Below are 20,807 nucleotides of genomic sequence, written 5' to 3' on the forward strand. Positions count from 1 at the left end.
GGAAGAGAACACCTGGTCTAGTCAACAATATAACCTGTTGACTCCAGATAATCAATGGAGACACTTATACCACAAATCAATAACTGTAGCCACTATGGAACACTAGGGGGTTGTAGTCATATACACCACAACTAAATAACCACACCAGATGAAAACATCAAGGATTTATATTCTTGTATGTCCCAGCTGAGTAATCCTAACAACTGTGAGAATACCAAGGAGATATATTCACATATTTACAAGTGAATAACCCTAACCAGTATGGGAAGACTAAGGGGAGATATTCTAGTTACAAAAATGTAAAATAGATAAGGATAGTTTATTAGCTATAATGTTTCAAGTATTTTGCAACTCAGTTATATATTTTTTAAATATAAGTTCCTTCTTATTATTAAATGCGTATACATACTATATGTACTAAACACAAATGATTGAAAAGTATTTTAGCGCAACAATATTTTTTCATGTTTGTTTATGATGAAATATATATACAGCAAATTGTGTATACACAATACATACGTGCAGCAGAATCATGGCATCTGGCTGTACTGTGCACCAAAATGTTGCTCACTGGGAATGGGCTGTTCTATGTACTCTGAGACTAGGCTTATTCTTGCTCACCTCCGACTCTGAGGTATAAATTTAATCCAAACACTTTAACAAAGAGAAGAGAGCGCCCAGCTGTTTCAGGAAACAGGGCATGAAATGTACAAGAAGAACTTCATCAGTGTTTGATCAAAGCAAGCGATATGGGCCAGGCTTTCCTAGGAATTTTGTTCTCAGATTTAAAAGATGGTACAACGGCAATTAGGATTTTGGTCATGACAGTCTTGAGTGTACCTATAATTTGGGTCACACTGCTCCAGTGTGGACTGATGAGTGGCCTTCTGTGTCTTCAGCACAAACATTATTGTGAGATTCTTCCCTTCTCTTACTTTCTGGAGATCCTCTCAGTCTCTCCACTGTGTTGAATCCCCTGTTGCCTCTATCATATGTCCTCCCTTTTTGAGGTTTATCTCGAATTTTGGTGGCTTCTAGAGAAGGATTGACCGAGAGGTCCATTTTTTGAGATATTTCATGTCTAAAAATGATTTTATTCAATTCTCGTAAATAATTATTAGTTTTTCTAGGTAGGGAATTCTAAGTTGAAAATCATTTTCTTAAATGAATTTGAAGGCATTCTTTCATTGCTTTCTTACTTCCAGTCTACTATGGACAAACCTGAAGTCATTCTGATTCTTCGTACGTCAGTTTTTTTTCAAATCTCTCTTAGGTTCATTTGATCTCTTTGTCCCCAACATCCTGGAATATCCCAATGATAGGCGTGAATCAACTTTCATCCATTGTGCTGGTCTTTTGATGAATTTTTCAATTTAGTTCCTGTTGTCCTTCAGTTTGGGGACAACTTTATGAACTATTTGTTTCATAGTTTCCTTTTTGTTGTTCTTGGTTTTGGTGAGGAAGATTCATCCCGAGCTAACATCGGTTGCAAACCTCCTCTTTTTTCCCTTGATGTTATCCCTGAGCTAATATCTGTGCCATTCTTCCTCTACTTTATATGTAGGATGCCTCCACAGCATGGCTGATGAGTGGAGCAGGTCTGCACCTGGGATCTGATCCAGCAAAGTGTGGGCTGTCGAAGCAGAGAGTGTAGAACGTTAACCACCTGGCCACGGGGCAGCCCCAATAATTTCCTTTTTTCTGCTTTCTCTATTCACTCTAACAGTTTTTCTTATCTTAACATTGGAGCTCCTGAGCTGTTGAGTCTAAACTTAAGACCTTGCTTTCCCATTTCTCATTTCTGTCATCTTTATATTCCAAATATTGTATTGAGTTTTTCATTTCACCAAATTGTTTTAATTTCTACGAGTTCTTGTTTTATAGCTGTAATATCTTCTCTTACATCTCTGAAGACATTAATTGTAATCTGATGACAATCTCTTCTTCCTGAAAAGACTTCATTTTCCTCCCAGTTCCATTTTTCTGTGTGCTAATTTGAAATTCTATCTTTCATATTAGAGGTTTCTTTCAGATGTTTGTTAATTCTTAGCAACCTGTTAATGACTAAGAAAAGGAGACTGCAATCTGATTTGGAAGCTCTTTGTGCACAGCAGGATGGGGGAGAATATTTATCTAATTTGAGCTCTACCTAGATTAATTTAGATGCACTCTGTGTTGATGAATCCTTCAGAATGTCCCTATCTTGGGATCTTTCCTCTTGGACCTGACAGACTCCCTTGAGAAGTATCTTTTAATTTCTTGCCTGGAGATTAAGGTCCTGACTGCCAATGCTCAATTAATCATGATTAAGACAGCTTGCAATCTCTGCATTCTACATTCAGAATGACTAAGGTCAACTAATCATCTGTTTTCAGTTTAGTACTCAGGCTTCAACTAGACCTGGCATCCTCCAGTCTAGAGTCATTCTTTTTCTCTCTTTTGAGAATAATTCCCCATTGTTTTGCTGAGTTGGTGGAGAACAGGCTCCCAGGGTGAAGAAGAGGGAAAGGAATACAGGGATCCGTTTTCAAACGACATTCAGTAAGTCCTCCTTGTTGTATTTTCCCACTTCTGCCTCTAGTTATTAATGTATGCTGTTCAGCTGGTTCCTGGGCCTTTGAGGAATCTGAGATACAATTTGATTGGCTCCCAGCTTTTCACACTGCTCACTTGGGAGTCTATTTTTTTCAGTCTGCTTAGTTAAATATCATTTGTTCATATGATTTTCTCCTTCCAAAATTTGTTGAAATGTTCATCTCTCTTGCTCTCCTTATTCTTGGAGCTTTATATATTTTAAAAAATCTCTAATGTAATTTTTATGGTGAGTGGGGAGCAAAATTTGATGCATGCCTTAAATCTTTCAGTCTTACCTGAAACAAGAACCCTTTCTTTAAAGAAAATATGATGCAGAAATCTAGTATAGAAAGCAAATAAAAGCTAGAACTCCTCCAATTCAAATACAGTGGAGACAGAATAGACCTTGCAAAGAATATAATATGCCAATGCTTCTTCTTACCAAATAATTGTTCTAACTCTATATGTAAAGGGCATACTTTCATAATAAAAATGAATTTCACAAAATGGAGCCCAAGAATATTTCCAAGACAAGGAAGATTTCTATTTTAGTATCTGTCAAATAATGCTAAATTTGGAAGTCCATGTAATTTGTACCCTAAGGGCTTGGGTCTAATTCAAAACATTCCAATTTCTATTTTATAAAGCTCAAGAAACATGTGTTATACTGTAGATAAGGAACACTTTCTTAGTGAACCATGCTGAACTGTAAGAGTTTAAGAATCGTTTTTAATATATTTCCTTACATTGTACTTTGCTTTCACATTTAGCAGTGTAATTTAAAAAATATTTTAAACAAATATATTGCTGCCTCTTTACAAAAGAGAATTGCTGTTTTCCTATGTTTCAACTAGAGATTTCTATGATCTCTAGTTATAATTCCAAAATATAACACCCTCAATTCCCAATATACTTAATCTTAAGGTTAATCTGTAGAGTTTAATATCTAATACAACACGTTAATGCTCTGAAAAATCTAAAATCATAAATTCCCCTCACCTTGGTCAAAATTCGTAAGTTTTATGAAAGGGAAAATGAAAAATGAAAAATATAGTGTACATATACTCCTTCTATAATATTTTGTAGTATTTTTTAACATTTATCTTACATCTCAACACCTAACTAAGGATTTCCTAGCTCCAGCCCCTGTATCCACATTCCCACCAGGAGGAAGGACAAAAGGAAAAAAAAGTCTTGTTCTTTCCCTGAAGGGTATGTACCACAGGGTGCCAGCCCAGTGGTGTAGTGGTTAAGTTCACGCACTCTGCTTCAGCGGCCCAGAGTTCACAGGTTCGTATCCTGGGTGCGGACCTACACACTGCTCATCAAACCATGCTGTGGTGGTGTCCCACATACAAAATAGAGGAAGACTGGCAGGGATGTTAGCTCAGGGCCAATCTTCCTAGAGCAAAAGGAGGAAGATTGGCTACAGATGTTAGCTCAGCATCAATCTTCCCCCCCCCCCCAAAAAAGGGATATGTACCACAAGTTGCACATTACACTGGTCAAAACTTAGCTACATGCCCACAATTAGCTGTAAGGTAGGGTAGGAAATATAGACTTTAATTCAGGCAGCCATGTGCTAGCTAGAAGTCAGGGGTTCTATTACTAAGGAAAATGTATAAACAGATGTGGGGAGACAAATGCAGTCTCTGCCATCCTGGTATTTTCTGATCTCTCACCCCAGCCCACTCAATCCTACCTTGTTCTGTAAACCCCCTTTTTTGCTCATTTACCACCATGTGCCATCTACCAACTACCATTCTCTCTTTTATCAGATTATCTCATATTTTATTGTTTTCCTTTATTTCCTATAACTCTTTCCCTAATGGAAACCTGGATTTTCACTTATGACACTATTTGAGGAAGCAGTTGGCAATGTCTTTGCTCAGCAGAATACCTTTCATTTGGTTATAGTTAAAGACCTACCTCATATCAACCATTGAATCCAAAGATATTCTTTATCATTTTTTAAAAACCTGCACAGTTTGATTAAAATTGTTATTCTGTGCCCTGCCATCATTCATTAATTAAGGATGCACCCACTTGTTTCTATTAAAAAAATCAGTGAATCTACATTATAAACCAGGCTTTGTGTTAGATACTGGGTATGCAAGGAAGATCAAAAAGAGATATGGTGCTTGCTGTGAGAGAGGCTAGAAGAGGAGGCTGCCCTTAAGCAAATGTGCTAAATACATAAATACAAACTGAAGGCAAAGGAATGTGTAATAAGAATGCATTTCAAATATAGGTCAGAGCCAGACCCTAGCAATCAATGCAAGTGACCTTAATGACTTGATCTTGTCCAAAGAGCAATAGGAAAGCTTTCAAATCTCTTAGAAAGAAGCAAGATTGTTGGATAATATCTGCATTTTGTGAGGAACTCTCAGGCTTCAATTGGGAGCATGGTTTAAATAGCTACCAGAGTGGATATGGGGAGATTAGTGAAGAGGCCACATCAGTAAGCAGTCTGGGTAAGGTATTGTGTTAGTTTGGATTAAACTCAACTGGTAGCAGTGAAGATGAACAGAAAGAGACGGATTCCAAATATATTTAGTAGGCAAGAATTGTTCACATAATTTCATGGTAAATTCAATAAGAAATATAAAGATTACTAACAATTATTTTGCTGTAACTGGAGATAACTGCTTTGTGTGAATTATCTCCTCCAATTCTCTGAGTAACTCTCTGAGACTGGGGCTAATATTATCACCATTTTACAGACAAAGAAAGTACTGAGAGGAGAAATTAAATAAATTTTTAAAAAGACTTACAGGCGTCAAACTCAGGTAGAATTACTCCAATGTTCTTTGCCACTATGCTTGGGCATAGTAATAAACAACAATGACAACTCAATGGCTTATCAAAATGAAGATTTATTTCTTATTTGTGAAAATTCTGTTGTTGTTTTTTTTTAACATCTCTCTAAGGCTATGTCCTTCCTGTGGTAATCCATAAACCAGATTGTGTCAATCTTTCAGTACCCTTACGACGCCTTCCCCCAGATCACCTTTAGGGCCCTTTGGCAGGACCTAGTCACATGGTCCTGACCTACTTTAACGGGCTCACAAGTGCTGTAGGCAGTCGTAGTCTGGAAAGTGAGGAAAACTGGTTTTGTGAGAACTAGTAAGAACTACGCTATGCAAATCTGTACTAGATTTCTGGCTGTCCCAACTGATGTTATTATCAACTCAAATAGGACATAGAAGAAACTGGAAGACAGTTTTTTGAGCAAGAGGATGCATTTAGTTTTGTTTTTGACACAACTAGAGATATCCCTGAAATATCCAAGTGGAAATTTCTTGGAAACAATTGATTACACGTGTCAGTTAGAGTCTGGAGTACATATATTCATGTTAAAGTAAGCATCATAGAGATATTAATTGAAGCAGTGAATGTAGAAACGATGGCTTCAGTAAAGTGTACCAAATGAGGAGAGATGAGGGTCTAAGACAAATCCTTGACTACATTTAACCTTTAATTGTTGGGTAAGGAGGGTAATTTTGTAAGGAGATAGTGAATGTGTGGCCAGAGAAATAGGACCATGATATATCAAAACTTTACAATTTTTCTGTTACCCAGAGATGAGTCCATACAGCCTTGTCTTGAGTTAATATCTTAGCCCTTAATGTCCTACAGATAAGAAATGAGGATGTCCTTAAATTCCTTGCTGCAGGAATGTGATTAAGTTATAGCAACCTTGATGACCAGAAGGAAAGTAATGATATTTACATTGTAAATCTGAAGAGTACCTGAGAGAAGCATCTGCTGGCAACTTGGGCCATTGCTGACATTGGAAGTCAGGTTGACATCAGCGTTATATATTCCCGGGACACTGCCAGCATGTTGTACTGAATTTGATTGGATGCTTCACTTCTAGAACCTTGGCTAACCGAATCCAGGCAGAGAGGGTTCTTATCTTAATCTTCCGACCATTGCTCTGAGTAACACAGGTTCATACGTGATTTGGACCTTGCCATCCTACACCATAAGGAAGCTCACTCAGTGAGTCTAATGGGATTGATACTGGCCTAGGAAGTCCTGCCCATTTGTGTTCACATTTCCTGTGAATATCCATGGATGTCATGCCTGATCTCTCTATATAGAGAGATTGATAAGAGTTTGAAAAGGAAATGCAGGCCCCTGCCGAAAAGGAGGGGTTCCAGGATGCGTGGACCACTCCAAAGCCTACATTTTCTAATTCTCAAGCAAGACTGCACCCTAGTTTAAAGGTGAATAGATGTACCATGTGACTTTTTGACAGTTCCCTACTGAAAGCTGGAGTACTCAGCTTGTGACAGAACACTGGTGTGCAGCTCCCATTGCTTAGTCCATTGACTAGGTAGACACAGCCATAGAATATTCTTAAGACTTCTCAGACAAGCTCTAAAAAAGACCATGAATTAAGGTTGATAGAAAAATAATGGTTTTTTAGAAGCAGAACAACAACAATAAATGAGATCTACAATAGTGATCCAATAACTATACTGACCCTCCTTTGCTCCAAGGCCATTTTAGTAACCCACATGTCTAGCCACATCACTGCCTTCAGTGACACAGGGAATATGCCCTCACCTCCAGTTATCAGGCTCTGAAATTATAGTCTCTGAACAAAAGCTCCTGTTTTCTCTTTTCCTACTTCCTCGTTTAGACCTCTTTTACTCCCGTTTTCATCTTTGTGTCCTCAGCATTCTCAAGCTTTCAGTAGTTTCGTTATATCCCTCTTCTTGTCTGCTTTCCTCCAGACAACACACAATGCAAATGAGAATTTCCAGAGAGCCAGAGGGATAGAGAGAGAGAACAAGTATGATGCTGTGGGTTGTCTTCTGAAACTTCATTTCTTAACTTAAAACTATGTTCCCAAGATGTGTTCATGTTTTTCCTGATAGCTTTTGTTTTTTGTTTTTTTTTACTGCTGTGTAATATTTATTGACTGCACCTACTTTAATTTATTTATTTGTTCTCCAGTCAGTGGGTATTAGAATTTTTTTTTCAAGTTATACATTGTGCTAGTGTATATTTTTTTGTATGTGTCTTCTGGTACTCATGTGTTAACAAGTTTCTTGGACATACATACTCTGAGCCATGTGGGATGTCAATGTTCTACTCTACGGCACTGCCAGAGCCGCTGAACTGATCAGCACCTTAATCAGCAATATGTAAGAGAAACTGGTAATCCATCCCCACTCTAACTCTTGGTCTTAGTCAAAAAATTTTTTTTTTAAATTTTTGCTTATCAAATGTGCCAAATGACATTCTGGTCTTTATTTGTATTTCCATGTTGATTAGTGCCATTGATTTCCTATGTATATTGGCTACATGTGTTTCATATTCTTTGAAATGTCTTCTCAAGTCTTTTACTAAGGTTTCTATTGAATTATTTTTCTTAATGATTTCTAGGAGTCTACTACTGATATTATCTAATCTGTTATTTGATTTTATTTGCTGCAAGCATCTCCTCCCCATGTGTTACCTATGTGTTTTTTACTTTCTTTAAAGTTTATTTGATGAACAGAGGTTGCTAATCTTCACGTTGCTGAATTTATCTTTCTATTGTTAGTACTTTTGTTACCCTGTTTAAGAAATGCATCCTTTAATGATGACAGAATGATATTCATCTATATGGTTTTCTAAAAATTTTGAAGTTTTACTTTATAATTTTAGTTTAATTCAAATGTGTGCATTCCTTCCCGCCCCCTCCCCCCAATCTGTGTAACCATGTTTTCTCCTCACTTAATTTGTTGAACAGCATCTCCTTCTCTCAATGATCTGCTATGCTACATCTGGAACATATCAAGATTTCACATATGCATGAGTCTGTTTCTGGGTTTATAGTTAATCCTTTCTTATTCTTTGTCTTTAGAAGTATCTCGTATATCAGCTAAATTTCAGAATCAACCTTTCAAGTTATTCACACACATACACACAAAGCTGTTGGAATTTTAATCAGAATGAAATCAAATACCTGTATTAGTTTGGAAAGAATTTTTGTATTTATTTGATATTATCTTCTTACCCATAAACGCTAGTCTTCTTTAATGTCCTTTACAATTTTTTGCCTATAGTTCCCACACATATTTGTTTCATTTATTCTTGGGTAATTTATAGTTTTTGCAGCTGTTGTAAATGGTGTCTTTTTTTAAAATGCTGTTTTTATAGTGTTTGTCGCTTGTATACAGGAATGCATATATGTGCATAAATATATATATATATCTTATATATCAGTCACCTTGCTAAACTCTCCTTTTCTCCTACATATTTGTCTCAAGATTATTTTGGATTTTCTATGTAAGCAGTACCTGATATGCAAATAATGAATGTCTTATTTCCTCTTTCAATCTTTTGTGTTTAAGTTTCTTCTTGTCTTATGGAGCTGTCTGTGACCTCTAACACAATGTTGAAGGTAGACATCCTTCTCTTTTCCTGACTTTAAAGGCAATGTTTCCAACTTATTTAGCATTGCTCATTTTGCCTCAGTCTTTTGTGATTGCTGCTTAAATCATTATCTTTGCCCCGATTTTCCCCTTTCTCTCAGCACTTGTCTAGATCTCCATTTGTATTTCAAAGACTGTGCAGACCCTCAAGTTACAAAGATATACATGAACTGTAGTCTATCCCCAGGGAGACACTTTATGAAGATGGCACAGAAATGAACAAGTAAATGCCCTTAAATATTTTGAATTCTTTGTATATACCTGTATAGTGGCCAGACTCTCATTATCTTTCACTATCCAATGCAAGCACTTTCTATTTAGTTTTCCTGGTTCCAATATTTTGCTTTTTAATCCACTCCTCACACTCCCAATAGAATTGTTTACAAAATAGAATCTGATAAATCATTTGTTTGCTGCAAAGAGAAAAATAGTCTTTGATTCTTTTTTCTATTCCCCAAAACATAAATAGTAGCTTTTGACACGACATTTAGAGACATTTTGAACTCGAATCAAACTCATTCCAAATTGTCTTTTCAGTTCCATTTCCCTTACTGCAACTGTGTACTCTATGTTTCAAACACGCCAAAGAACTGATTAATAATTTTGCCATGAATTTTCTCATTTCCCACACTTGCTGTGCCAGAAAGGTTCTTATCCCCTTCTCTCCCTATGAGAATTTTCTGCCCATTTTTCATGGTCCAGCCCGCATGTAGAAATGTACCTAAGGTCTCTTTACAAAGACTTCCAGGACTTAGCATAGTGTCTTTCACATGGTAGCTGCACAATTATTGGTGATGCATAATTTTTCTTTTGGAAATAATTTTAATTTGTACTTTATAGCCTGAAAAAAGTAAGGGAATTAAAGTTAGTTAAATTTCAGTAGGGGAAATATGAAAATAGAATTTAAAGAAAAATGTTCTTGTGATCGCAGTGGCAACAGACACAGAACTGATAGACATCATTCATTTATGCCAGTTCAAGTGCAGAATGATATGTTTTAAGGATTTACCTCTACATTGCCATGCTTGTGGTTTTGTTAATTTATTATTCAATCCGTGCTGAAGTAAATCCTATTTGTCACATGTGTCAGTAACGTTTTTGTTAAGGCTAGTTGAAAGTCTATAGATCATGATTTATGATTGACTTTCTTCTAAGGAAAATAATTTGAAACATGTTAATTCCATGACTGTTTCCTAAACACCTCTTGTGAGCCAGATATATCGTTAGCTAAGAATGCGATGGTTAGCAAGCAGACTGGGTTTTTCCGGGAGAGGTTCCAGCATAATGGGTAGGCAAACATTGCACAAATAATCACACAGATAAATATATTGTTACATATTAAACCAGTTACCCGCCATAGTGAGTACAGAGCATAAGAGAGGATGCAGTTCACATTCATAAATAAAGGGAGCCTCTGAGTAAATGAAATTTTAGGCTAAATTGTGAACATTGGAAGAAGAGAGGGATAATGAAAGATCTAGGGAAGAACCACTCAAGGAATAGCACGCGTGAAAACACAGAGGCGGGGAAGATAGACGATAGGTGTAGCTAAAGCACAGTGAGCAAGGAAAAGAATGACCTGAGAGTAAGATTGGCATTTACCTGCAGACTGACTCATTAGAGGCTTTGATGCTGGTGTAAAGAATCTGTATTTTTAGTATAGTCAGAAGCAGTAAAAGTTTTTACTTAGGCAAGTTATGTGATCAAATCTGCTTTTCAAAGACAATTTTTGCAGTTGTATTTCTAGATGAGCATCCAAGTAACCCTTGGGGGCCTTCATGAGCCCCTTTACACAAAGGATTGCTTTTGTGTCACTTTACACAAAATGTTGAAAATGCATGGATCTACATACACAAGAACTTATTTTGCTGATTTTCCAAGTAAAAAAAGAAAAAACATTCGTATGTCTACTAGAAGAAAAAGTCCTTCTTGATTATTCAATAAGCAGCTAGGAGGCAATGTCCCATTCTCCTTCACATAGTTTATTTTTGTGTCTACAGAACAAGTTTAAAGCTTAGACTTTCAATAAATATTTGTTGGAAAAAAAATGATCAGTAGCATCTCAGGAAAATAACAAGCCACTAATTAATACTTAAAGTTCCATTGGCAAAGAATGACTGGAGGACGGCGGAGAAGACTGTGCTGTGATCTGGTGATACTGAAGCGTTAGGAGAGTCAAGTTGAAAAATCAAGGAATTACAGTAAATAGTATCAAGAAAATGCAATATGAAAAATTTTGTTAATATTACTAAGCTAGTAACAGGATCAGATAGAAAGATGGAACAAAGCATAGGCTACCAGTATAAGTGAAGCTTTTATTTAGCTTTTAATATTAAACTTTAGACTGAAGGAGGAAATGAAGAAATCATCTAGAGATGATGCCCTTCTTCCAGTCTTTCTCAACGTACTCTTTCTCCATGGGCATTTTATACAACTTCAATGCTTAAATTACTAACTAGATTTCAGTGAATCCCACAGTTATATCGAGCCTAGGATACTTCTCTGATTGCAGACACCTCTGTGTAACCCACTGGGCATCTACAGATTTCCCCCAAATCTCCTCTCTCTGTATTCCATATCCTGTTCAAACTCACTGCTAAGCACTCTCCTAGATGCCAAAGAACCTAAATCACATCTTTACAGTAAATAGATTGAAATCTTTGTGAAAAGTGCTCTTACAGGCATGCACAGGATTTTATGACATTGTGGAGAAGGCACCTAATCAGACGGGAGGCCAGGAAACATCAGGAGATGTACAGACACTGCCTGATGGAACTTATAAATAACTAGGCAAAGTATGGGGTTTGGGGTGGGGAGCATTACTAGTAGAGGGATAAGTCTAAAGACAGAAAAGAGGAACAAGAGCACACCTCATTCAGAAAACTATGAAAGCTTAAATAGGATCCAAATGTTACATTCGAGGTTGTGGGCATATATGGGGGAGGAAAGAAAGATCCTGAAAGAAAGATCCTGAAGGAATGCTGTTCTGAGGAATTTCTACTTACCCATTAGGGAATAGACAATCATTAAAATGTTAATGTGAGTGATTTGATTATATTCATATTTTAGGGAAAAAAAAATCACCTCAGCGGCAGGGTGAGCGTTGGTCTGAGGGAGAACTATATTGGAGTCTGAAAAAAGAAAAAGAAACAAGTGGCTGTTTTTAATGCCTGTAGGAAAAGCAAAGCAAAGCAAAACCAAAATATAACAAAAAATTAAATTAATAGAAATGGAGATGAAGATGAAGAAATTTGAATAACTTTGAGAGAAATTAAGGAGTTAGAGTCGTAAGATATAATTGCTTGTGGAGAGAAGACGAGGGAGAATGAACTATGACCCCTAGGTTTCTGGCTTGGGCAACAGCATGGAGGATGATGCTCTTGGATACATGGAGGATACAATAGGGTGGGAGAAAATAGGATGCAACAGATTTGCGAGATTGTCTTTTACTCCTGGTTCTCCATCACCTCTATACTATTATTGTTAAATTGTATTAACTTCTCCTCTTGAGTATTTTTTTCATTCATCCAGCAATTATTTAGTAGTGTATAAGTATATTTGACATAATACGTTATCTGAGTTACTCCCTAACCTCAAAGAACTTGAAGTCAACTGTCCTCCCGAGCATTTTTAAATTTATCTTCCTTCCATTACCTCTACTACTGCCTTATTTCACACTTGGTACATTAGCTTATTTCCTTGCCCCTGTTCTTACCTTCTTTTAAATGACCCTTAAAGTTTCTGGCAGAAATAAAACTGTTTCCATTATAACACTAATGACATAATGTATTGGCATTGTTTCCTTGCATGCATCTCTCCACTTTTGGGTCATGTGGTTCTTGTAGGAATAATCTGTATCTCCATTTTCTTTATATTTCTACCTCCTACCATAGTGCTCAACAAATGTTTATTACACTCGATGTCTTTTGAATGAGTGAATGAATGACTGAATCCATTGATAACTAGCACAAATATACTCTTACATCTGTTGAAGCTTGAGAGAGAGACGCCAATGTGGAAAGATGACTCTGTGTTTCCACAAGACTTTGATGTTTTCATCACAGTCCAAGATCTAGTCACAAGTTTTGAAAGTCTAGACTTCTATTTCATCTGTGTTAAGAGTTGTTGGTCTCCACAGAACTATCTTTTGGGGAGCTGTACCTTTAAACCGGTGTGACATATGTATTCAGATGCAAGTTGCTATATTATTTGCAAATGCTTGAGGCTATCACTTTGGAGCAGCATAGTCCAACAGAACTCTCTGTGATGGTCAAAATGCACAGGACCTACAGTGTATAATAAAATAGCCACCGGCCACTCATGGTTATTGAGTATTGAAATGTGCAACTGATAGCAGAAAATTTAATTTTGTTCAGTTTTAATCATTTAAAATTTATGTGTAAATAGCAATAGGTGGCTAGTGGCTACTTCATTGCACAGTGCAACTCTAGAATAAGGAAGGAAATTTTTCTCCCGAGTTGTTTATTTATTGAGTCTTGATTGGCTCTAGTATATACAGTCATGTGCCGCATAACGACGTTGTGGTCAAGGATGGACCACATATACAACAGTGGTCTCATAAGATTAGGGCCATATAGCCTAAGTGTGTAGTAGGCTATACCATTTATAAGTACACTCTATGAGGTTCACACAATGGCAAAACTGCCTAACAATGTGTTTCTCAGAACATATCCTTGTGGTTAAGTGATGCATGACTGTAATGTTACTTTAGTTTGAATTTAGGCTTTGCGTTTGAATCTGGTTTGCCTGGCTTTGACTGCCAACCTGCCTTCTTTTGTTCGAACTCATAAAGCTTTCTTGATCACTTTCACCGCTTCTCACAATCTCAGTTGCAGAGAACCTCTGGTATTGAGCGTTGCCTGGTCTGAGGCTCTGGATCTGGCTCTCAATTCCAGCATCCTACCTCTAGCAGCCATGTCTTTTCTAGATGTGCATGCTGATTGTGCCAATTAGCATTATCTCCAAATCACAATATACTTATGTTTTAACCTGAATGAAAAATTATAAGTGGAACTGAAATATACTATAAGTGTATGTTGGTTTGTCAAGTACAGTCTACCCTTTAAGAAAACCTATATGGGAAGCCAGTTATTTTCGGAAGGGATATAAGACTTGCTGGTGATATGAAATTCAGACTATAGGTAGTGAGTTTTGTGGCTTTTAGCAGCTCAGAGCATCAAGTTATCTTTTTCCTGAAACTTTATCAGTGATCCCCGCTCTGTGCACCTGCCTGAGAAGGGAAAGAATTCTCCTTCTAGTGGACTGCACATCATCCCTGGGGAGAGTGCTGGAGGCACTCGGGTTATCACTTACACTGGGATTTTCCTTTTTCTATGCTTCAGGTTGACTAAACTCCTTCCTCTTACACTTTCTTTCTCCTTTGAGGAAAAACAATTTTCACATCTTTTAAATTACAATCTCAGTCTTGTTTCACTATTGAGAGTTGTCTTTATTCAAAAGTTCCAGGTTCTTAAGGTTTTCAATGGCTTTGCCACGTTTACATACCCAAGATTTCTCAATTGTTTTGACTTAATTGACTGATCAAATCAGGGAGCAGTCATTAGATTTGGTTCACCTGATCTGTCAATTAATCTTAGATGATTTAACAAATAATTTAAAAGTAGTATAGGTAGAAAACTAAACCTGATTTGTGAAGAAACTTTCTTAAACCTCTTCATATTTGCCATTCTCATTTTTAGATGCCAGATCAGATGCAATAATGTGACCAATACTTTGAGTTCTATCAAGATTGTCTAAATTCTCTATGAACCATTAATCTACATTTGAATATAGTTGACATCAATCTGGTTGGTAACTGGTGAAGAATATTATTATTATGCATCTCAAAAATAAGTGACCTTGCAGTAGATTATAAGGAAAAAAATGAGGTTTTGTACTTAGTAAACACAGTAATAGTAAGGTTCTATCCCTAAAAATCCATTGCAATGAATTCCTAAAATTCAACAATTCTGAGTAAATGACAAATTATGAAAATAAAATTAATATCATATTCGAACGTCTATGTATTGGAACTGGGTTTGGGCAGTGATTTATCTGTAAACACATACAGATGAATCATGAAGCACACATGAAGGAACACGTAAACCCCACAGCTCGTATGACAACTACATAAATCATTTCAAATTCTGCATTTCTAAAGATTGCAATAACTGAAATTCATCCCCTGTGATACTAAAACATTTTATTTGGTGAGCATGAGAAAATTCTCCTGATATTTGGTTAGAGAGCAAATAGCAAATAAGCTTGAGCTGCAAAATATTAGCAGTTGAATATGGCTGTGATTGAAAATAATTTTAAGACTTGGCTCAAAAAGAAACATTGTTTAAACCCATTGGCATGCCTTATATTTTTTAAGCACTCCAAATTATTCCAATACAAGTGATCCAAGAACTTCACTTTGACATGCAATGCATTTTGGTCTGTACATGAAATCATTTCTTTACTATCCTTTGAGAGGTAATACAATGCAGTACAAGAACAGGCTTCAGATTTTAGTAATCATGAGTTTGAATCCAACTTAGTTGTATGAATTTGAGCAAGTTATTTAATCTCAGCTTTCTCATCTGCAATTTATAAAGCTAGGTGGACTAAAAGTATTTATATGTTACTTAGCACAATGTTCTCAGATCTTTTTGAGGGGGATAAGGTGATAGTTTTGTCTTTATCATCCAGCTTTTTCTTCTTTAAGAGAAAAATTCAAAGCATATTATCTCAAAGGAATACTATAAAAAAATCAGATCAATAAAATACTTTGAACCTTAACTTTTAAAATAACTCTTTATAGCATGATGACTATCTATAACCATGATCTAACTGGCGTCAGGGAAAGAAAATTTACAATTAGATCAGAAAAATTTGTGCATAAACTATCCTCTATAGCCGCTGATAAAAAAATATTCATGGGGACACTTTGTACATGGCAGTACTCTCAGGTGTTAATCAATGAAAAATGGAGAGCCATTACTCTGAAATGAATTCTATGTAACTATTTGTTAAAATTCAAATCTTGGTTTTTCTGAATAATACTCCAGTAGTTAGGCTGCTTCATAGGAAAATGCAATAAAAATAGTTCTACGTTAATTTCATGATATGGTATTATTATTTTCCCATAAACTTTTTAATGTTTTTAACCATAAACACTTGTATATTTGCTATAGGGCTGAATTCAGAAAAGAGTTTAGTCTATCTTTATTTCTGTGATTTAATATAATTTCAAACTGTTTTAATTGCATAATATTTGTGATTGTTGTGTTGCATTTTAATTTCCTTTTACAGAAATGGGTAAATGACCCAAAAGCAGTTTAATGCAATATAAAGATGGTGATAAATATAGTCATCAAATATTGCAATGTAGAGCAACATCATAATTGTAAATAAAATAAAAAGGAAAAATATAGAATGAAAATCTGTATGTGCTGGTAAAAATGAATCTCCAAGTAGAAGACTTTGCTCAGGCAGTTAGAACGTAAAGTACAGAGAATACTGATGAATATTTGAGAATTAGATTTTGTGGGATTAGCAACGTCCAAGTTCTTATTACTAGTGTATTCACCATTACAAAAAAATTTTTGGTAAAGTGTAATAAAGCCATCAAATATTTTACCTTAATTTTCTGGTATGATAAAGCAAGATAGCAGGCAAACCAAACGATATATTTTTTATGACAAAAATCAAAATAGTTCTCTTTTTAAAACATGGATTATGATTAAGTTTTCCTTGAGAGGCAGAGGGGCCACTATAATTAAAGAGGCATTATTTACACTTACAGAAAAAAATTAAAAAGACATGAACATATTTACACAGTACTAAGACATTAACGAAATCAGCTGCCTAGTCAATGACAAATTTATCAGAAAATAAAGCAGAATGAGCTAATGATAAAATTCTAATATTAAGTATTATGGTTGTCATATATCAGCAAAATTATATGTGCAAAGCAATAGTCATCTTGTTCACATGCCACAAAACGTTTTGCTGATAATTGGTCTAACTCACTTATATGCTCATTAAAAATTAATTAACATATTTACTCTTGTATACAATGGAAAAAATGCTTTATGGCTTTTGCTTTATTTAATGTTGAAAATTTATACAATAAGAGACTAGATTTTCTTATTAAAGATGATTTTGTAAACCATATTGTACATAGGCAAAGGTGCCAAGGAATCAGTTATCATGAGACATTAATAAGAAAGTGTATTACTCTGTGGAAAAAAAGTTGTTTCTGAATATCAGCAAAGAAATCAGTTGATGGTCAAAAATACTGTCCTTATTCTGATTCTAGAAGATAAACTTTAGATTTCACTTGAGTGGAGATATGCTTCTATCACTCAGTAATTTGGTAGACTCTTATGATACAACTGTGACTTGAAACTACTCATGGCTACTAGAGCTCAGGAATTTTTAAGGGATGCGTATGATAATACCAATATGGCAGCTCTTCCATTTAAAAACAGAGATTATTGAAATATATTAAAAGTAAATCTCAAGGATATCCTTGTTATAAGTGACCTGCCATAAATATGAAGGCAAGTTAAAAGCAAAATATAAAAATTAATTACATAGTGTATATAAGGTATATATACCAATGTGTATATATATGTATATATACACACATATATAAAATACAAAAATCTTGATAAGACTATGCTATTATATAAGAAAGTAGAATTCAAAACAGGAAAACTACTAATGAAAAAGACGGATGTTTCATAATGATAAAAGGATGAATACATTAAGAAGGTACAATAATATTAAATGTGTATGCACTCAATAACAGAGCAAAATATTCTTAGAACTAAGAGGAGAAATAAATCTAATTCACAATCACAGTTAAAAATAAAGTTAAAAAACCGTAGCTAATCATAGTTAAAATCTTTATTTTAATGCCCCCCTCTGGTAATTGATAGAACAAATAGACAAGTTAGTAAAGACAGAAAATTTGAACGCTATCAATCCATTTGACCTAACTGACTTAGAGAACACTACATCCAAGAGTGGCAAAGTTCACATTCTTTTAAATGTGTATACAGAACACTCACTAAAACAGATCATATGCTGGATATTAAAAAATGTTTCAATCAAATGAAAAGATTTGTAAATGTCTGATCACAAGGGCATTAAATTAGAAATAAAAAAGACCAGTAAAAATGACAAAATATATAGAAAATCTGCAAATAATGTGAAATTAAGTAACACATAAATGACCCATAAGTTAAAGAGGAAACTCTTCAAAAATTAGAATATATTTTATACTCAAAGAAAAATGAAAACAAAACATCAAAGTGTGTGGAATAAAGCTAAATAAGTCTTTGTATGGAAGATTATACCCTTAATGCTTATATTAAAAAAGAAAAACATTAAAACCAATGATCTAAGCATTCACGTTAAGAGGTCAGAGAAAAAGAGCAAATGAAATACAAAATAAATAAAATATACAAAAGATAACATTGAAATTAATGACATGGAAAACAAACCATTATTAGGAAAATATGCCACACCTGGAAGGACCCACAACTAAAGATGCACGACTAGGTGCTGGAGAGCTTTGGGGAGAAAAAGGAAAAATAAAATTAAAAAATAGCAGCAGTCATGCATTTAAAATTTAATTAAATCTTAACAAGAAAACAGAAAGAGAATACAAATTACCAATATAACGATTGGAACCTAACACTATAATTTTTATAGAATAAAGATAATGCAGAATGTTATGAACAATTTCATTTCAAAATTGGAGGAAATAACATTACTTAATTTTAAGATTTAATATAGAGCTATAGTAATCAAGAGAACGTGGTATTGGCTTGAGGATAAACGAATGGATTAATTAAACAAAATCGAGAGTCCTGAAGTAGATGTACAATTGATTTTTGACCAATTTGCAGAGTTAATTTGATGAGTGGAAATAATTTCTTTTTAAGAAACAGTATTGAAATCAATAGAATGCCATGTAAAAAATAGATCAGCCCTTAATTCATTTCATACACAACAATTAATTGCAGATTGATCACAGATCTAAGCATTAAATCTAAAGCTATGATGATTCTAAGAAATTACATCAGATTATATTTGAGTACTCACAGAGAATATATATAATACTAATTAAATAAAAAATATATAGATTAATAGAACTTTATAAAAATTAAAATTTTCTGCTCATTAAAGACACTACTGAAGAATGGGAAGGACAGCTACGTTATGAGAAAATGTGCACAATGCTTGTATCCAATCCAAGTTCCTGTGTGTAGAATATATAAAGGACTTCAAAAATCAATCATAAAAAGTAGCTAAATAAAAAAATAAGTAAAGGTATGGAATACATACTTCACAAACGAAAATATAAGAACGACTAATAAAGAGAAGCTTTCTCCAGAAATTACAAATTTACTATATCATACTCACAAGAATGGCTACAATTAAAAAACTTAAAATTAAAATCCTGACAAAACCAAATATTAGTACGATGTTGGAGCAACTGACATTCACATTTCTTGGTAGGACTGTAAGAGAATGTTCCTACTTTCGTAAAGCTTTTGGCAAATTCTTAAACACTTAAATATACATCTACCCTATAATCCAGTAAGTCCACACATTAGTATAAGAGAAATAAAACACGTGTTCCAATAAATATTTGGATAAGAATGTTTGTAGCATCTTTATTTGGAATAGTCCAAAACTAGAAAGAACTCAAATATCTATCAATAGGAGAATGGATAAACAAGGTGTTGTATACTCATACAATGAAATATTACAAAGCAATGGAAAGAAAAACTACCGACATGCAAAAACATAGTTGAAACTCAAAAGCAAAATAAACAAAAGAAACCAGACACAAAATAATACATACTATGTGCTTCTCTATTTATTTAAAAATTGATAGCAACCAAAAGTAATTTATAGTTTGTGAAGATGAAGAGCAACAGATACTCTCATTCACTGTTGGTGGGAATACAAAATGGTAGGGTCACTGTGGAAGAGAGCTCAGCAGTGTCTTACAAAGATAAACATAGTCTTACCATATGATCCAACAGTCGTGCTTCCAGGTATTTACTGATTTCAAAACTTATGTCCACATAAAAATTGAACACAAATATTTACAGCAGCTTTATTTATAAGCATCAAAAACTAGAAGTCACCAAGACGTCCTTCAATAGGAATGTATAAACAACCTGTGATATATTCATACAATGGAATACTTCTCAGTAATAAACAAAGGGAGGCACTAAGCCACACAGGAACATAAATGCATCTTAAATGCATATTGCTGTGTGAAAGCAGCCAGTTTTAAAGGCTACATATTTTATGATGTGTATATTTGTATGGAACTTTGGAAAAGGCAAAAATTTTGAGATGGTAATTAGATCAGTGCTGACGACTTGGGATTGGGGGGGTTTGACTGGGTGAAGCCTAGGGGATTCAGCTGGTGGTGAAACTAACTGTATGAGAAAAAGTGTATGTAACAAGACTATGCATTCGTCAAAACCCATAGAACTTTACAGTACAAAGAGTGAATATTAATGTATGCATATTTAAAAATAAATTATTTCATAGATTATGGATCCCAGGATGGGATATAGACTGTAACAAAATAATCTAACTCCATTATAAATGCATGACATAACCTCACTGGGGTTTGGGGAAAATGTGCTCATTTACTTAACTTTGGAAATGAGTAGATTCTGTCAGGTTAAGGCAAAAGGAATTGTACACAAACACTGTATTCTAGTTGGTAAAGTTGTGAATTTTACCTTTCATTGG

This window comes from Equus asinus, chromosome 24, assembly GCF_041296235.1.
Source record: "Equus asinus isolate D_3611 breed Donkey chromosome 24, EquAss-T2T_v2, whole genome shotgun sequence".
Classification (NCBI taxonomy): Eukaryota; Metazoa; Chordata; class Mammalia; order Perissodactyla; family Equidae; genus Equus; species Equus asinus.